General features: G+C 48.4%; 34 non-coding genes and 18 pseudogenes across 34 annotated transcripts; all 52 read right to left on the bottom strand.

Moving 5' to 3' along the window:
• Positions 1–79: 79 nt before the first annotated feature.
• LOC135742685 (5S ribosomal RNA) lies at positions 80–198 on the bottom strand. The gene has a single exon (XR_010530095.1). It is a non-coding gene; the product is annotated as a 5S ribosomal RNA (ribosomal RNA).
• A 125-nt stretch (positions 199–323) lies between these two features.
• On the bottom strand, positions 324–442 carry LOC135742686 (5S ribosomal RNA). Its single transcript, XR_010530096.1, has one exon. It is a non-coding gene; the product is annotated as a 5S ribosomal RNA (ribosomal RNA).
• Positions 443–567: 125 nt separating this feature from the next.
• LOC135742192 (5S ribosomal RNA) lies at positions 568–686 on the bottom strand (annotated as a pseudogene).
• A 125-nt stretch (positions 687–811) lies between these two features.
• LOC135742687 (5S ribosomal RNA) lies at positions 812–930 on the bottom strand. The gene has a single exon (XR_010530097.1). It is a non-coding gene; the product is annotated as a 5S ribosomal RNA (ribosomal RNA).
• Positions 931–1,055: 125 nt separating this feature from the next.
• On the bottom strand, positions 1,056–1,174 carry LOC135742143 (5S ribosomal RNA). Its single transcript, XR_010529972.1, has one exon. It is a non-coding gene; the product is annotated as a 5S ribosomal RNA (ribosomal RNA).
• A 121-nt stretch (positions 1,175–1,295) lies between these two features.
• LOC135742342 (5S ribosomal RNA) lies at positions 1,296–1,414 on the bottom strand (annotated as a pseudogene).
• A 120-nt stretch (positions 1,415–1,534) lies between these two features.
• On the bottom strand, positions 1,535–1,653 carry LOC135742199 (5S ribosomal RNA; annotated as a pseudogene).
• A 125-nt stretch (positions 1,654–1,778) lies between these two features.
• LOC135742688 (5S ribosomal RNA) lies at positions 1,779–1,897 on the bottom strand. Its single transcript, XR_010530098.1, has one exon. It is a non-coding gene; the product is annotated as a 5S ribosomal RNA (ribosomal RNA).
• Positions 1,898–2,022: 125 nt separating this feature from the next.
• LOC135742049 (5S ribosomal RNA) lies at positions 2,023–2,141 on the bottom strand. Its single transcript, XR_010529880.1, has one exon. It is a non-coding gene; the product is annotated as a 5S ribosomal RNA (ribosomal RNA).
• Positions 2,142–2,266: 125 nt separating this feature from the next.
• On the bottom strand, positions 2,267–2,385 carry LOC135741955 (5S ribosomal RNA). Its single transcript, XR_010529791.1, has one exon. It is a non-coding gene; the product is annotated as a 5S ribosomal RNA (ribosomal RNA).
• Positions 2,386–2,506: 121 nt separating this feature from the next.
• On the bottom strand, positions 2,507–2,625 carry LOC135742483 (5S ribosomal RNA; annotated as a pseudogene).
• A 124-nt stretch (positions 2,626–2,749) lies between these two features.
• Positions 2,750–2,868, bottom strand: LOC135742119 (5S ribosomal RNA). Its single transcript, XR_010529949.1, has one exon. It is a non-coding gene; the product is annotated as a 5S ribosomal RNA (ribosomal RNA).
• A 126-nt stretch (positions 2,869–2,994) lies between these two features.
• LOC135741935 (5S ribosomal RNA) lies at positions 2,995–3,113 on the bottom strand. The gene has a single exon (XR_010529772.1). It is a non-coding gene; the product is annotated as a 5S ribosomal RNA (ribosomal RNA).
• A 125-nt stretch (positions 3,114–3,238) lies between these two features.
• Positions 3,239–3,357, bottom strand: LOC135741959 (5S ribosomal RNA). The gene has a single exon (XR_010529795.1). It is a non-coding gene; the product is annotated as a 5S ribosomal RNA (ribosomal RNA).
• Positions 3,358–3,477: 120 nt separating this feature from the next.
• LOC135742916 (5S ribosomal RNA) lies at positions 3,478–3,596 on the bottom strand. The gene has a single exon (XR_010530318.1). It is a non-coding gene; the product is annotated as a 5S ribosomal RNA (ribosomal RNA).
• Positions 3,597–3,716: 120 nt separating this feature from the next.
• On the bottom strand, positions 3,717–3,835 carry LOC135742097 (5S ribosomal RNA). Its single transcript, XR_010529927.1, has one exon. It is a non-coding gene; the product is annotated as a 5S ribosomal RNA (ribosomal RNA).
• Positions 3,836–3,961: 126 nt separating this feature from the next.
• LOC135742956 (5S ribosomal RNA) lies at positions 3,962–4,080 on the bottom strand. The gene has a single exon (XR_010530357.1). It is a non-coding gene; the product is annotated as a 5S ribosomal RNA (ribosomal RNA).
• A 125-nt stretch (positions 4,081–4,205) lies between these two features.
• LOC135742690 (5S ribosomal RNA) lies at positions 4,206–4,324 on the bottom strand. The gene has a single exon (XR_010530100.1). It is a non-coding gene; the product is annotated as a 5S ribosomal RNA (ribosomal RNA).
• Positions 4,325–4,449: 125 nt separating this feature from the next.
• On the bottom strand, positions 4,450–4,568 carry LOC135741891 (5S ribosomal RNA). The gene has a single exon (XR_010529730.1). It is a non-coding gene; the product is annotated as a 5S ribosomal RNA (ribosomal RNA).
• Positions 4,569–4,693: 125 nt separating this feature from the next.
• On the bottom strand, positions 4,694–4,812 carry LOC135742691 (5S ribosomal RNA). Its single transcript, XR_010530101.1, has one exon. It is a non-coding gene; the product is annotated as a 5S ribosomal RNA (ribosomal RNA).
• Positions 4,813–4,933: 121 nt separating this feature from the next.
• On the bottom strand, positions 4,934–5,052 carry LOC135742343 (5S ribosomal RNA; annotated as a pseudogene).
• A 120-nt stretch (positions 5,053–5,172) lies between these two features.
• Positions 5,173–5,291, bottom strand: LOC135743055 (5S ribosomal RNA). Its single transcript, XR_010530455.1, has one exon. It is a non-coding gene; the product is annotated as a 5S ribosomal RNA (ribosomal RNA).
• A 125-nt stretch (positions 5,292–5,416) lies between these two features.
• LOC135742148 (5S ribosomal RNA) lies at positions 5,417–5,535 on the bottom strand. The gene has a single exon (XR_010529976.1). It is a non-coding gene; the product is annotated as a 5S ribosomal RNA (ribosomal RNA).
• Positions 5,536–5,660: 125 nt separating this feature from the next.
• On the bottom strand, positions 5,661–5,779 carry LOC135741847 (5S ribosomal RNA). Its single transcript, XR_010529689.1, has one exon. It is a non-coding gene; the product is annotated as a 5S ribosomal RNA (ribosomal RNA).
• A 125-nt stretch (positions 5,780–5,904) lies between these two features.
• LOC135741964 (5S ribosomal RNA) lies at positions 5,905–6,023 on the bottom strand. The gene has a single exon (XR_010529800.1). It is a non-coding gene; the product is annotated as a 5S ribosomal RNA (ribosomal RNA).
• Positions 6,024–6,144: 121 nt separating this feature from the next.
• Positions 6,145–6,263, bottom strand: LOC135742344 (5S ribosomal RNA; annotated as a pseudogene).
• Positions 6,264–6,383: 120 nt separating this feature from the next.
• Positions 6,384–6,502, bottom strand: LOC135742692 (5S ribosomal RNA). Its single transcript, XR_010530102.1, has one exon. It is a non-coding gene; the product is annotated as a 5S ribosomal RNA (ribosomal RNA).
• Positions 6,503–6,627: 125 nt separating this feature from the next.
• LOC135742693 (5S ribosomal RNA) lies at positions 6,628–6,746 on the bottom strand. The gene has a single exon (XR_010530103.1). It is a non-coding gene; the product is annotated as a 5S ribosomal RNA (ribosomal RNA).
• A 125-nt stretch (positions 6,747–6,871) lies between these two features.
• LOC135742694 (5S ribosomal RNA) lies at positions 6,872–6,990 on the bottom strand. The gene has a single exon (XR_010530104.1). It is a non-coding gene; the product is annotated as a 5S ribosomal RNA (ribosomal RNA).
• A 121-nt stretch (positions 6,991–7,111) lies between these two features.
• On the bottom strand, positions 7,112–7,230 carry LOC135742546 (5S ribosomal RNA; annotated as a pseudogene).
• Positions 7,231–7,350: 120 nt separating this feature from the next.
• LOC135742203 (5S ribosomal RNA) lies at positions 7,351–7,469 on the bottom strand (annotated as a pseudogene).
• A 125-nt stretch (positions 7,470–7,594) lies between these two features.
• LOC135742695 (5S ribosomal RNA) lies at positions 7,595–7,713 on the bottom strand. Its single transcript, XR_010530105.1, has one exon. It is a non-coding gene; the product is annotated as a 5S ribosomal RNA (ribosomal RNA).
• Positions 7,714–7,838: 125 nt separating this feature from the next.
• LOC135742696 (5S ribosomal RNA) lies at positions 7,839–7,957 on the bottom strand. Its single transcript, XR_010530106.1, has one exon. It is a non-coding gene; the product is annotated as a 5S ribosomal RNA (ribosomal RNA).
• A 125-nt stretch (positions 7,958–8,082) lies between these two features.
• LOC135742283 (5S ribosomal RNA) lies at positions 8,083–8,200 on the bottom strand (annotated as a pseudogene).
• Positions 8,201–8,321: 121 nt separating this feature from the next.
• Positions 8,322–8,440, bottom strand: LOC135742345 (5S ribosomal RNA; annotated as a pseudogene).
• Positions 8,441–8,560: 120 nt separating this feature from the next.
• On the bottom strand, positions 8,561–8,679 carry LOC135742437 (5S ribosomal RNA; annotated as a pseudogene).
• Positions 8,680–8,805: 126 nt separating this feature from the next.
• LOC135742177 (5S ribosomal RNA) lies at positions 8,806–8,924 on the bottom strand (annotated as a pseudogene).
• A 121-nt stretch (positions 8,925–9,045) lies between these two features.
• LOC135742502 (5S ribosomal RNA) lies at positions 9,046–9,164 on the bottom strand (annotated as a pseudogene).
• A 120-nt stretch (positions 9,165–9,284) lies between these two features.
• On the bottom strand, positions 9,285–9,403 carry LOC135743056 (5S ribosomal RNA). Its single transcript, XR_010530456.1, has one exon. It is a non-coding gene; the product is annotated as a 5S ribosomal RNA (ribosomal RNA).
• A 125-nt stretch (positions 9,404–9,528) lies between these two features.
• LOC135742124 (5S ribosomal RNA) lies at positions 9,529–9,647 on the bottom strand. The gene has a single exon (XR_010529953.1). It is a non-coding gene; the product is annotated as a 5S ribosomal RNA (ribosomal RNA).
• Positions 9,648–9,772: 125 nt separating this feature from the next.
• LOC135742697 (5S ribosomal RNA) lies at positions 9,773–9,891 on the bottom strand. Its single transcript, XR_010530107.1, has one exon. It is a non-coding gene; the product is annotated as a 5S ribosomal RNA (ribosomal RNA).
• Positions 9,892–10,012: 121 nt separating this feature from the next.
• LOC135742346 (5S ribosomal RNA) lies at positions 10,013–10,131 on the bottom strand (annotated as a pseudogene).
• Positions 10,132–10,251: 120 nt separating this feature from the next.
• On the bottom strand, positions 10,252–10,370 carry LOC135742438 (5S ribosomal RNA; annotated as a pseudogene).
• Positions 10,371–10,495: 125 nt separating this feature from the next.
• Positions 10,496–10,614, bottom strand: LOC135742293 (5S ribosomal RNA; annotated as a pseudogene).
• A 125-nt stretch (positions 10,615–10,739) lies between these two features.
• LOC135742698 (5S ribosomal RNA) lies at positions 10,740–10,858 on the bottom strand. The gene has a single exon (XR_010530108.1). It is a non-coding gene; the product is annotated as a 5S ribosomal RNA (ribosomal RNA).
• Positions 10,859–10,979: 121 nt separating this feature from the next.
• LOC135742347 (5S ribosomal RNA) lies at positions 10,980–11,098 on the bottom strand (annotated as a pseudogene).
• A 120-nt stretch (positions 11,099–11,218) lies between these two features.
• On the bottom strand, positions 11,219–11,337 carry LOC135743058 (5S ribosomal RNA). The gene has a single exon (XR_010530458.1). It is a non-coding gene; the product is annotated as a 5S ribosomal RNA (ribosomal RNA).
• Positions 11,338–11,462: 125 nt separating this feature from the next.
• LOC135742699 (5S ribosomal RNA) lies at positions 11,463–11,581 on the bottom strand. Its single transcript, XR_010530109.1, has one exon. It is a non-coding gene; the product is annotated as a 5S ribosomal RNA (ribosomal RNA).
• A 125-nt stretch (positions 11,582–11,706) lies between these two features.
• LOC135741791 (5S ribosomal RNA) lies at positions 11,707–11,825 on the bottom strand. The gene has a single exon (XR_010529635.1). It is a non-coding gene; the product is annotated as a 5S ribosomal RNA (ribosomal RNA).
• Positions 11,826–11,950: 125 nt separating this feature from the next.
• On the bottom strand, positions 11,951–12,069 carry LOC135742701 (5S ribosomal RNA). Its single transcript, XR_010530111.1, has one exon. It is a non-coding gene; the product is annotated as a 5S ribosomal RNA (ribosomal RNA).
• A 121-nt stretch (positions 12,070–12,190) lies between these two features.
• LOC135742349 (5S ribosomal RNA) lies at positions 12,191–12,309 on the bottom strand (annotated as a pseudogene).
• Positions 12,310–12,429: 120 nt separating this feature from the next.
• On the bottom strand, positions 12,430–12,548 carry LOC135742917 (5S ribosomal RNA). Its single transcript, XR_010530319.1, has one exon. It is a non-coding gene; the product is annotated as a 5S ribosomal RNA (ribosomal RNA).
• Between the last annotated feature and the right edge of the window lie 78 nt (positions 12,549–12,626).

The raw sequence follows: 12,626 nt of genomic DNA, 5'->3' as shown, positions 1-12,626 counted from the left end.
GCCATGACATCAGTGAACGCTTACAGAAAGATCGCATTCATGGGAAAAAATGACATAAAAAAATAATTAATTAATTAAATGCTTACAGCACCTGGTATTCCCAGGCGGTCTCCCATCCAAGTACTAACCAGGCCCGACCCTGCTTGGCTTCCGAGATCAGACGAGAGCGGGCGTGCTCAGGGTGGTGTGGCCGTAAGCGAGTGCGGACTTGATTCGAGAGACACTTCAAAACTAATGTGGCAACGCCATGCCATGGGAGAACGCTTACAGAAAGGACGCATTCATGGGAAAAAATGACATAAAAAAATTATTAATTAATTAAATGCTTACAGCACCTGGTATTCCCAGGCGGTCTCCCATCCAAGTACTAACCAGGCCCGACCCTGCTTGGCTTCCGAGATCAGACGAGAGCGGGCGTGCTCAGGGTGGTGTGGCCGTAAGCGAGTGCTGACTCGCTTCGATAGACACTTCAAGACTTATGTGGCAACGCCATGACATCAGTGAACGCTTACAGAAAGATCGCATTCATGGGAAAAAATGACATTAAAAAATAATTAATTAATTAAATGCTTACAGCACCTGGTATTCCCAGGCGGTCTCCCATCCAAGTACTAACCAGGCCCGACCCTGCTTGGCTTCCGAGATCAGACGAGAGCGATCGTGCTCAGGGTGGTGTGGCCGTAAGCGAGTGCAGACTTAATTCGAGAGACACTTCAAAACTAATGTGGCAACGCCATGCCATGGGAGAACGCTTACAGAAAGGACGCATTCATGGGAAAATATGACATAAATAAATATTTAATTAATTAAATGCTTACAGCACCTGGTATTCCCAGGCGGTCTCCCATCCAAGTACTAACCAGGCCCGACCCTGCTTGGCTTCCGAGATCAGACGAGAGCGGGCGTGCTCAGGGTGGTGTGGCCGTAAGCGAGTGCGGACTTGATTCGAGAGACACTTCAAAACTAATGTGGCAACGCCATGCCATGGGAGAACGCTTACAGAAAGGACGCATTCATGGGAAAAAATGACATAAAAAAATTATTAATTAATTAAATGCTTACAGCACCTGGTATTCCCAGGCGGTCTCCCATCCAAGTACTAACCAGGCCCGACCCTGCTTGGCTTCCGAGATCAGACGAGAGCGGGCGTGCTCAGGGTTGTGTGGCCGTAAGCGAGTGCTGACTCGCTTCGATAGACACTTCAAGACTTATGTGGCAACACCATGACATCAGTGAACGCTTACAGAAAGATCGCATTCATGGGAAAAAATGACATAAATAATTAATTAATTAAATGCTTACAGAACCTGGTATTCCCAGGCGGTCTCCCATCCAAGTACTAACCAGGCCCGACCCTGCTTGGCTTCCGAGATCAGACGAGAGCGGGCTTGCTCAGGGTGGTGTGGCCGTAAGCGAGTGCTGACTCGATTCGAGAGACACTTCAAAACTAATGTGGCAACGCCATGCCATGGGAGAATGCTTACAGAAAGGACGCATTCATGGGAAAAATGACATAAATAATTAATTAATTAAATGCTTACAGCACAAGGTATTCCCAGGCGGTCTCCCATCCAAGTACTAACCAGGCCCGACCCTGCTTGGCTTCCGAGATCAGACGAGAGCGGGCGTGCTCAGGGTGGTGTGGCCGTAAACGAGTACTGACTCGATTCGAGAGACACTTCAAGGCTAATGTGGCAACGCAATGACATCGGTAAATGGTTACAGAAAGGACGCATTCATGGGAAAAAATGACATAAAAAAATAATTAATTAATTAAATGCTTACAGCACCTGGTATTCCCAGGCGGTCTCCCATCCAAGTACTAACCAGGCCCGACCCTGCTTGGCTTCCGAGATCAGACGAGAGCGGGCGTGCTCAGGGTGGTGTGGCCGTAAGCGAGTGCTGACTCGCTTCGATAGACACTTCAAGACTTATGTGGCAACGCCATGACATCAGTGAACGCTTACAGAAAGATCGCATTCATGGGAAAAAATGACATAAAAAAATAATTAATTAATTAAATGCTTACAGCACCTGGTATTCCCAGGCGGTCTCCCATCCAAGTACTAACCAGGCCCGACCCTGCTTGGCTTACGAGATCAGACGAGAGCGGGCGTGCTCAGGGTGGTGTGGCCGTAAGCGAGTGCGGACTTGATTCGAGAGACACTTCAAAACTAATGTGGCAACGCCATGCCATGGGAGAACGCTTACAGAAAGGACGCATTCATGGGAAAAAATGACATAAAAAAATTATTAATTAATTAAATGCTTACAGCACCTGGTATTCCCAGGCGGTCTCCCATCCAAGTACTAACCAGGCCCGATCCTGCTTGGCTTCCGAGATCAGACGAGAGCGGGCGTGCTCAGGGTGGTGTGGCCGTAAGCGAGTGCTGACTCGCTTCGATAGACACTTCAAGACTTATGTGGCAACGCCATGACATCAGTGAACGCTTACAGAAAGATCGCATTCATGGGAAAAAATGACATAAATAATTAATTAATTAAATGCTTACAGAACCTGGTATTCCCAGGCGGTCTCCCATCCAAGTACTAACCAGGCCCGACCCTGCTTGGCTTCCGAGATCAGACGAGAGCAGGCTTGCTCAGGGTGGTGTGGCCGTAAGCGAGTGCTAACTCGATTCGAGAGACACTTCAAAACTAATGTGGCAACGCCATGCCATGGGAGAATGCTTACAGAAAGGACGCATTCATGGGAAAAATGACATAAAAAAATAATTAATTAATTAAATGCTTAAAGCACCTGGTATTCCCAGGCGGTCTCCCATCCAAGTACTAACCAGGCCCGACCCTGCTTGGCTTCCGAGATCAGACGAGAGCGGGCGTGCTCAGGGTGGTGTGGCCGTAAGCGAGTGCTGACTCGATTCGAGAGACACTTCAAGGCTAATGTGGCAACGCAATGACATCGGTAAATGGTTACAGAAAGGATGCATTCATGGGAAAAAATGACATAAAAAAAATTATTAATTAATTAAATGCTTACAGCACCTGGTATTTCCAGGCGGTCTCCCATCCAAGTACTAACCAGGCCCGACCCTGCTTGGCTTCCGAGATCAGACGAGAGCGGGCGTGCTCAGGGTGGTGTGGCCGTAAGCGAGTGCAGACTCGATTCGAGAGACACTTCAAAACTAATGTGGCAACGCCATGCCATGGGAGAACGCTTACAGAAAGGACACATTCATGGGATAATATGACATAAATAAATATTTAATTAATTAAATGCTTACAGCACCTGGTATTCCCAGGCGGTCTCCCATCCAAGTACTAACCAGGCCCGACCCTGCTTGGCTTCCGAGATCAGACGAGAGCGGGCTTGCTCAGGGTGGTGTGGCCGTAAGCGAGTGCTGACTCGATTCGAGAGACACTTCAAAACTAATGTGGCAACTCCATGCCATGGGAGAACGCTTACAGAAAGGACGCATTCATGGGAAAAATGACAAAAATAATTAATTAATTAAATGCTTACAGCACCAGGTATTCCCAGGCGGTCTCCCATCCAAGTACTAACCAGGCCCGACCCTGCTTGGCTTCCGAGATCAGACGAGAGCGGGCGTGCTCAGGGTGGTGTGGCCGTAAGCGAGTGCGGACTTGATTCGAGAGACACTTCAAAACTAATGTGGCAACGCCATGCCATGGGAGAACGCTTACAGAAAGGACGCATTCATGGGAAAAATGACATAAATAATTAATTAATTAAATTCTTACAGCACCAGGTATTCCCAGGCGGTCTCCCATCCAAGTACTAACCAGGCCCGACCCTGCTTGGCTTCCGAGATCAGACGAGAGCGGGCGTGCTCAGGGTGGTGTGGCCGTAAACGAGTGCTGACTCGATTCGAGAGACACTTCAAGGCTAATGTGGCAACGCAATGACATCGGTAAATGGTTACAGAAAGGACGCATTCATGGGAAAAAATGACATAAAAAAAATAATTAATTAATTAAATGCTTACAGCACCTGGTATTCCCAGGCGGTCTCCCATCCAAGTACTAACCAGGCCCGACCCTGCTTGGCTTCCGAGATCAGACGAGAGCGGGCGTGCTCAGGGTGGTTTGGCCGTAAGCGAGTGCTGACTCGCTTCGATAGACACTTCAAGACTTATGTGGCAACGCCATGACATCAGTGAACGCTTACAGAAAGATCGCATTCATGGGAAAAAATGACATAAAAAAATAATTAATTAATTAAATGCTTACAGCACCTGGTATTCCCAGGCGGTCTCCCATCCAAGTACTAACCAGGCCCGACCCTGCTTGGCTTCCGAGATCAGACGAGAGCGGGCGTGCTCAGGGTGGTGTGGCCGTAAGCGAGTGCAGACTCGATTCGAGAGACACTTCAAAACTAATGTGGCAACGCCATGCCATGGGAGAACGCTTACAGAAAGGACGCATTCATGGGAAAATATGACATAAATAAATATTTAATTAATTAAATGCTTACAGCACCTGGTATTCCCAGGCGGTCTCCCATCCAAGTACTAACCAGGCCCGACCCTGCTTGGCTTCCGAGATCAGACGAGAGCGGGCGTGCTCAGGGTGGTGTGGCCGTACGCGAGTGCGGACTTGATTCGAGAGACACTTCAAAACTAATGTGGCAACGCCATGCCATGGGAGAACGCTTACAGAAAGGACGCATTCATGGGAAAAAATGACATAAAAAAATTATTAATTAATTAAATGCTTACAGCACCTGGTATTCCCAGGCGGTCTCCCATCCAAGTACTAACCAGGCCCGACCCTGCTTGGCTTCCGAGATCAGACGAGAGCGGGCGTGCTCAGGGTGGTGTGGCCGTAAGCGAGTGCTGACTCGCTTCGATAGACACTTCAAGACTTATGTGGCAACATCATGACATCAGTGAACGCTTACAGAAAGATCGCATTCATGGGAAAAAATGACATAAATAATTAATTAATTAAATGCTTACAGAACCTGGTATTCCCAGGCGGTCTCCCATCCAAGTACTAACCAGGCCCGACCCTGCTTGGCTTCCGAGATCAGACGAGAGCGGGCTTGCTCAGGGTGGTGTGGCCGTAAGCGAGTGCTGACTCGATTCGAGAGACACTTCAAAACTAATGTGGCAACGCCATGCCATGGGAGAATGCTTACAGAAAGGACGCATTCATGGGAAAAATGACATAAATAATTAATTAATTAAATGCTTACAGCACCAGGTATTCCCAGGCGGTCTCCCATCCAAGTACTAACCAGGCCCGACCCTGCTTGGCTTCCGAGATCAGACGAGAGCGGGCGTGCTCAGGGTGGTGTGGCCGTAAACGAGTGCTGACTCGATTCGAGAGACACTTCAAGGCTAATGTGGCAACGCAATGACATCGGTAAATGGTTACAGAAAGGACGCATTCATGGGAAAAAATGACATAAAAAAATAATTAATTAATTAAATGCTTACAGCAACTGGTATTCCCAGGCGGTCTCCCATCCAAGTACTAACCAGGCCCGACCCTGCTTGGCTTCCGAGATCAGACGAGAGCGGGCGTGCTCAGGGTGGTGTGGCCGTAAGCGAGTGCTGACTCGCTTCGATAGACACTTCAAGACTTATGTGGCAACGCCATGACATCAGTGAACGCCTACAGAAAGATCGCATTCATGGGAAAAAATGACATAAAAAAATAATTAATTAATTAAATGCTTACAGCACCTGGTATTCCCAGGCGGTCTCCCATCCAAGTACTAACCAGGCCCGACCCTGCTTGGCTTCCGAGATCAGACGAGAGCGGGCGTGCTCAGGGTGGTGTGGCCGTAATCGAGTGCGGACTTGATTCGAGAGACACTTCAAAACTAATGTGGCAACGCCATGCCATGGGAGAACGCTTACAGAAAGGACGCATTCATGGGAAAAAATGACATAAAAAAATTATTAATTAATTAAATGCTTACAGCACCTGGTATTCCCAGGCGGTCTCCCATCCAAGTACTAACCAGGCCCGACCCTGCTTGGCTTCCGAGATCAGACGAGAGCGGGCGTGCTCAGGTTGGTGTGGCCGTAAGCGAGTGCTGACTCGCTTCGATAGACACTTCAAGACTTATGTGGCAACGCCATGACATCAGTGAACGCTTACAGAAAGATCGCATTCATGGGAAAAAATGACATAAATAATTAATTAATTAAATGCTTACAGAACCTGGTATTCCCAGGCGGTCTCCCATCCAAGTACTAACCAGGCCCGACCCTGCTTGGCTTCCGAGATCAGACGAGAGCGGGCTTGCTCAGGGTGGTGTGGCCGTAAGCGAGTGCTGACTCAATTCGAGAGACACTTCAAAACTAATGTGGCAACGCCATGCCATGGGAGAACGCTTACAGAAAGGACGCATTCATGGGAAAAATGACATAAATAATTAATTAATTAAATGCTTACAGCACCTGGTATTCCCAGGCGGTCTCCCATCCAAGTACTAACCAGGCCCGACCCTGCTTGGCTTCCGAGATCAGACGAGAGCGGGCGTGCTCAGGGTGGTGTGGCCGTAAGCGAGTGCTGACTCGCTTCGATAGACACTTCAAGACTTATGTGGCAACGCCATGACATCAGTGAACGCTTACAGAAAGATCGCATTCATGGGAAAAAATGACATAAAAAAATAATTAATTAATTAAATGCTTACAGCACCTGGTATTCCCAGGCGGTCTCCCATCCAAGTACTAACCAGGCCCGACCCTGCTTGGCTTCCGAGATCAGACGAGAGCGGGCGTGCTCAGGGTGGTGTGGCCGTAAGCGAGTGCAGACTCGATTCGAGAGACACTTCAAAACTAATGTGGCAACGCCATGCCATGGGAGAACGCTTACAGAAAGGACGCATTCATGGGAAAATATGACATAAATAAATATTTAATTAATTAAATGCTTACAGCACCTGGTATTCCCAGGCGGTCTCCCATCCAAGTACTAACCAGGCCCGACCCTGCTTGGCTTCCGAGATCAGACGAGAGCGGGCGTGCTCAGGGTGGTGTGGCCGTAAGCGAGTGCTGACTCGCTTCGATAGACACTTCAAGACTTATGTGGCAACGCCATGACATCAGTGAACGCTTACAGAAAGATCGCATTCATGGGAAAAAATGACATAAATAATTAATTAATTAAATGCTTACAGAACCTGGTATTCCCAGGCGGTCTCCCATCCAATTACTAACCAGGCCCGACCCTGCTTGGCTTCCGAGATCAGACGAGAGCGGGCTTGCTCAGGGTGGTGTGGCCGTAAGCGAGTGCTGACTCGATTCGAGAGACACTTCAAAACTAATGTGGCAACGCCATGCCATGGGAGAATGCTTACAGAAAGGACGCATTCATTAGAAAAATGACATAAATAATTAATCAATTAAATGCTTACAGCATCAGGTATTCCCAGGCGGTCTCCCATCCAAGTACTAACCAGGCCCGACCCTGCTTGGCTTCCGAGATCAGACGAGAGCGGGCGTGCTCAGGGTGGTGTGGCCGTAAACGAGTGCTGACTCGATTCGAGAGACACTTCAAGGCTAATGTGGCAACGCAATGACATCGGTAAATGGTTACAGAAAGGACGCATTCATGGGAAAAAATGACATAAAAAAATAATTAATTAATTAAATGCTTACAGCACCTGGTATTCCCAGGCGGTCTCCCATCCAAGTACTAACCAGGCCCGACCCTGCTTGGCTTCCGAGATCAGACGAGAGCGGGCGTGCTCAGGGTGGTGTGGCCGTAAGCGAGTGCTGACTCGCTTCGATAGACACTTCAAGACTTATGTGGCAACGCCATGACATCAGTGAACGCTTACAGAAAGATCGCATTCATGGGAAAAAATGACATAAAAAAATAATTAATTAATTAAATGCTTACAGCACCTGGTATTCCCAGGCGGTCTCCCATCCAAGTACTAACCAGGCCCGACCCTGCTTGGCTTCCGAGATCAGACGAGAGCGGGCGTGCTCAGGGTGGTGTGGCCGTAAGCGAGTGCAGACTCGATTCGAGAGACACTTCAAAACTAATGTGGCAACGCCATGCCATGGGAGAACGCTTACAGAAAGGACGCATTCATGGGAAAATATGACATAAATAAATATTTAATTAATTAAATGCTTACAGCACCTGGTATTCCCAGGCGGTCTCCCATCCAAGTACTAACCAGGCCCGACCCTGCTTGGCTTCCGAGATCAGATAGAGCGGGCGTGCTCAGGGTGGTGTGGCCGTAAGCGAGTGCTGACTCACTTCGATAGACACTTCAAGACTTATGTGGCAACGCCATGACATCAGTGAACGCTTACAAAAAGATCGCATTCATTGGAAAAAATGACATAAATAATTAATTAATTAAATGCTTACAGAACCTGGTATTCCCAGGCGGTCTCCCATCCAAGTACTAACCAGGCCCGACCCTGCTTGGCTTCCGAGATCAGACGAGAGCGGGCTTGCTCAGGGTGGTGTGGCCGTAAGCGAGTGCTGACTCGATTCGAGAGACACTTCAAAACTAATGTGGCAACGCCATGCCATGGGAGAATGCTTACAGAAAGGACGCATTCATGGGAAAAATGACATAAATAATTAATTAATTAAATGCTTACAGCACTAGGTATTCTCAGGCGGTCTTCCATCCAAGTACTAACCAGGCCCGACCCTGCTTGGCTTCCGAGATCAGACGAGAGCGGGCGTGCTCAGGGTGGTGTGGCCGTAAACGAGTGCTGACTCGATTCGAGAGACACTTCAAGGCTAATGTGGCAACGCAATGACATCGGTAAATGGTTACAGAAAGGACGCATTCATGGGAAAAAATGACATAAAAAAAATAATTAATTAATTAAATGCTTACAGCACCTGGTATTCCCAGGCGGTCTCCCATCCAAGTACTTACCAGGCCCGACCCTGCTTGGCTTCCGAGATCAGACTAGAGCGGGCGTGCTCAGGGTGGTGTGGCCGTAAGCGAGTGCTGACTCGCTTCGATAGACACTTCAAGACTTATGTGGCAACGCCATGACATCAGTGAACGCTTACAGAAAGATCGCATTCATGGGAAAAAATGACATAAATAATTAATTAATTAAATGCTTACAGAACCTGGTATTCCCAGGCGGTCTCCCATCCAAGTACTAACCAGGCCCGACCCTGCTTGGCTTCCGAGATCAGACGAGAGCGGGCTTGCTCAGGGTGGTGCGGCCGTAAGCGAGTGCTGACTCGATTCGAGAGACACTTCAAAACTAATGTGGCAACGCCATGCCATGGGAGAATGCTTACAGAAAGGACGCATTCATGGGAAAAATGACATAAATAATTAATTAATTAAATGCTTACAGCACCAGGTATTCCCAGGCGGTCTCCCATCCAAGTACTAACCAGGCCCGACCCTGCTTGGCTTCCGAGATCAGACGAGAGCGGGCGTGCTCAGGGTGGTGTGGCCGTAAACGAGTGCTGACTCGATTCGAGAGACACTTCAAGGCTAATGTGGCAACGCAATGACATCGGTAAATGGTTACAGAAAGGACGCATTCATGGGAAAAAATGACATAAAAAAATAATTAATTAATTAAATGCTTACAGCACCTGGTATTCCCAGGCGGTCTCCCATCCAAGTACTAACCAGGCCCGACCCTGCTTGGCTTCCGAGATCAGACGAGAGCGGGCGTGCTCAGGGTAATGTGGCCGTAAGCGAGTGCTGACTCGCTTCGATAGACACTTCAAGACTTATGTGGCAACGCCATGACATCAGTGAACGCTTACAGAAAGATCGCATTCATGGGAAAAAATGACATAAAAAAATAATTAATTAATTAAATGCTTACAGCACCTGGTATTCCCAGGCGGTCTCCCATCCAAGTACTAACCAGGCCCGACCCTGCTTGGCTTCCGAGATCAGACGAGAGCGGGCGTGCTCAGGGTGGTGTGGCCGTAAGCGAGTGCTGACTCGCTTCGATAGACACTTCAAGACTTATGTGGCAACGCCATGACATCAGTGAACGCTTACAGAAAGATCGCATTCATGGGAAAAAATGACATAAATAATTAATTAATTAAATGCTTACAGAACCTGGTATTCCCAGGCGGTCTCCCATCCAAGTACTAACCAGGCCCGACCCTGCTTGGCTTCCGAGATCAGACGAGAGCGGGCTTGCTCAGGGTGGTGTGGCCGTAAGCGAGTGCTGACTCGATTCGAGAGACACTTCAAAACTAATGTGGCAACGCCATGCCATGGGAGAATGCTTACAGAAAGGACGCATTCATGGGAAAAATGACATAAATAATTAATTAATTAAATGCTTACAGCACTAGGTATTCTCAGGCGGTCTTCCATCCAAGTACTAACCAGGCCCGACCCTGCTTGGCTTCCGAGATCAGACGAGAGCGGGCGTGCTCAGGGTGGTGTGGCCGTAAACGAGTGCTGACTCGATTCGAGAGACACTTCAAGGCTAATGTGGCAACGCAATGACATCGGTAAATGGTTACAGAAAGGACGCATTCATGGGAAAAAATGACATAAAAAAATAATTAATTAATTAAATGCTTACAGCACCTGGTATTCCCAGGCGGTCTCCCATCCAAGTACTAACCAGGCCCGACCCTGCTTGGCTTCCGAGATCAGACGAGAGCGGGCGTGCTCAGGGTGTTGTGGCAGTAAGCGAGTGCTGACTCGCTTCGATAGACACTTCAAGACTTATGTGGCAACGCCATGACATCAGTGAACGCTTACAGAAAGATCGCATTCATGGGAAAAAATGACATAAAAAAATAATTAATTAATTAAATGCTTACAGCACCTGGTATTCCCAGGCGGTCTCCCATCCAAGTACTAACCAGGCCCGACCCTGCTTGGCTTCCGAGATCAGACGAGAGCGGGCGTGCTCAGGGTGGTGTGGCCGTAAGCGAGTGCTGACTCGCTTCGATAGACACTTCAAGACTTATGTGGCAACGCCATGACATCAGTGAACGCTTACAGAAAGATCGCATTCATGGGAAAAAATGACATAAATAATTAATTAATTAAATGCTTACAGAACCTGGTATTCCCAGGCGGTCTCCCATCCAAGTACTAACCAGGCCCGACCCTGCTTGGCTTCCGAGATCAGACGAGAGCGGGCTTGCTCAGGGTGGTGTGGCCGTAAGCGAGTGCTGACTCGATTCGAGAGACACTTCAAAACTAATGTGGCAACGCCATGCCATGGGAGAATGCTTACAGAAAGGACGCATTCATGGGAAAAATGACATAAATAATTAATTAATTAAATGCTTACAGCACCAGGTATTCCCAGGCGGTCTCCCATCCAAGTACTAACCAGGCCCGACCCTGCTTGGCTTCCGAGATCAGACGAGAGCGGGCGTGCTCAGGGTGGTGTGGCCGTAAACGAGTGCTGACTCGATTCGAGAGACACTTCAAGGCTAATGTGGCAACGCAATGACATCGGTAAATGGTTACAGAAAGGACGCATTCATGGGAAAAAATGACATAAAAAAATAATTAATTAATTAAATGCTTACAGCACCTGGTATTCCCAGGCGGTCTCCCATCCAAGTACTAACCAGGCCCGACCCTGCTTGGCTTCCGAGATCAGACGAGAGCGGGCGTGCTCAGGGTGGTGTGGCCGTAAGCGAGTGCTGACTCGATTCGAGAGACACTTTAAGGCTAATGTGGCAACGCAATGACATCGGTAAATGGTTACAGAAAGGACGCATTCATGGGAAAAAATGACATAAAAAAATTATTAATTAATTAAATGCTTACAACACCTGGTATTCCCAGGCGGTCTCCCATCCAAGTACTAACCAGGCCCGACCCTGCTTGGCTTCCGAGATCAGACGAGAGCGGGCGTGCTCAGGGTGGTGTGGCCGTAAGCGAGTGCGGACTTGATTCGAGAGACACTTCAAAACTAATGTGGCAACGCCATGCCATGGGAGAACGCTTACAGAAAGGACGCATTCATGGGAAAAAATGACATAAAAAAATAATTAATTAATTAAATGCTTACAGCACCTGGTATTCCCAGGCGGTCTCCCATCCAAGTACTAACCAGGCCCGACCCTGCTTGGCTTCCGAGATCAGACGAGAGCGGGCGTGCTCAGGGTGGTGTGGCCGTAAGCGAGTGCTGACTCGCTTCGATAGACACTTCAAGACTTATGTGGCAACGCCATGACATCAGTGAACGCTTACAGAAAGATCGCATTCATGGGAAAAAATGACATAAATAATTAATTAATTAAATGCTTACAGAACCTGGTATTCCCAGGCGGTCTCCCATCCAAGTACTAACCAGGCCCGACCCTGCTTGGCTTCCGAGATCAGACGAGAGCGGGCTTGCTCAGGGTGGTGTGGCCGTAAGCGAGTGCTGACTCAATTCGAGAGACACTTCAAAACTAATGTGGCAACGCCATGCCATGGGAGAACGCTTACAGAAAGGACGCATTCATGGGAAAAATAACATAAATAATTAATTAATTAAATGCTTACAGCACCAGGTATTCCCAGGCGGTCTCCCATCCAAGTACTAACCAGGCCCGACCCTGCTTGGCTTCCGAGATCAGACGAGAGCGGGCGTGCTCAGGGTGGTGTGGCCGTAAGCGAGTGCGGACTTGATTCGAGAGACACTTCAAAACTAATGTGGCAACGCCATGCCATGGGAGAACGCTTACAGAAAGGA

Source organism: Paramisgurnus dabryanus, chromosome 13 (genome assembly GCF_030506205.2).
Source record: "Paramisgurnus dabryanus chromosome 13, PD_genome_1.1, whole genome shotgun sequence".
Classification (NCBI taxonomy): domain Eukaryota; kingdom Metazoa; phylum Chordata; class Actinopteri; order Cypriniformes; family Cobitidae; genus Paramisgurnus; species Paramisgurnus dabryanus.
Note: the sequence above shows the minus strand (reverse complement) of the source record. Positions and strands in the feature narration are given on the sequence as shown.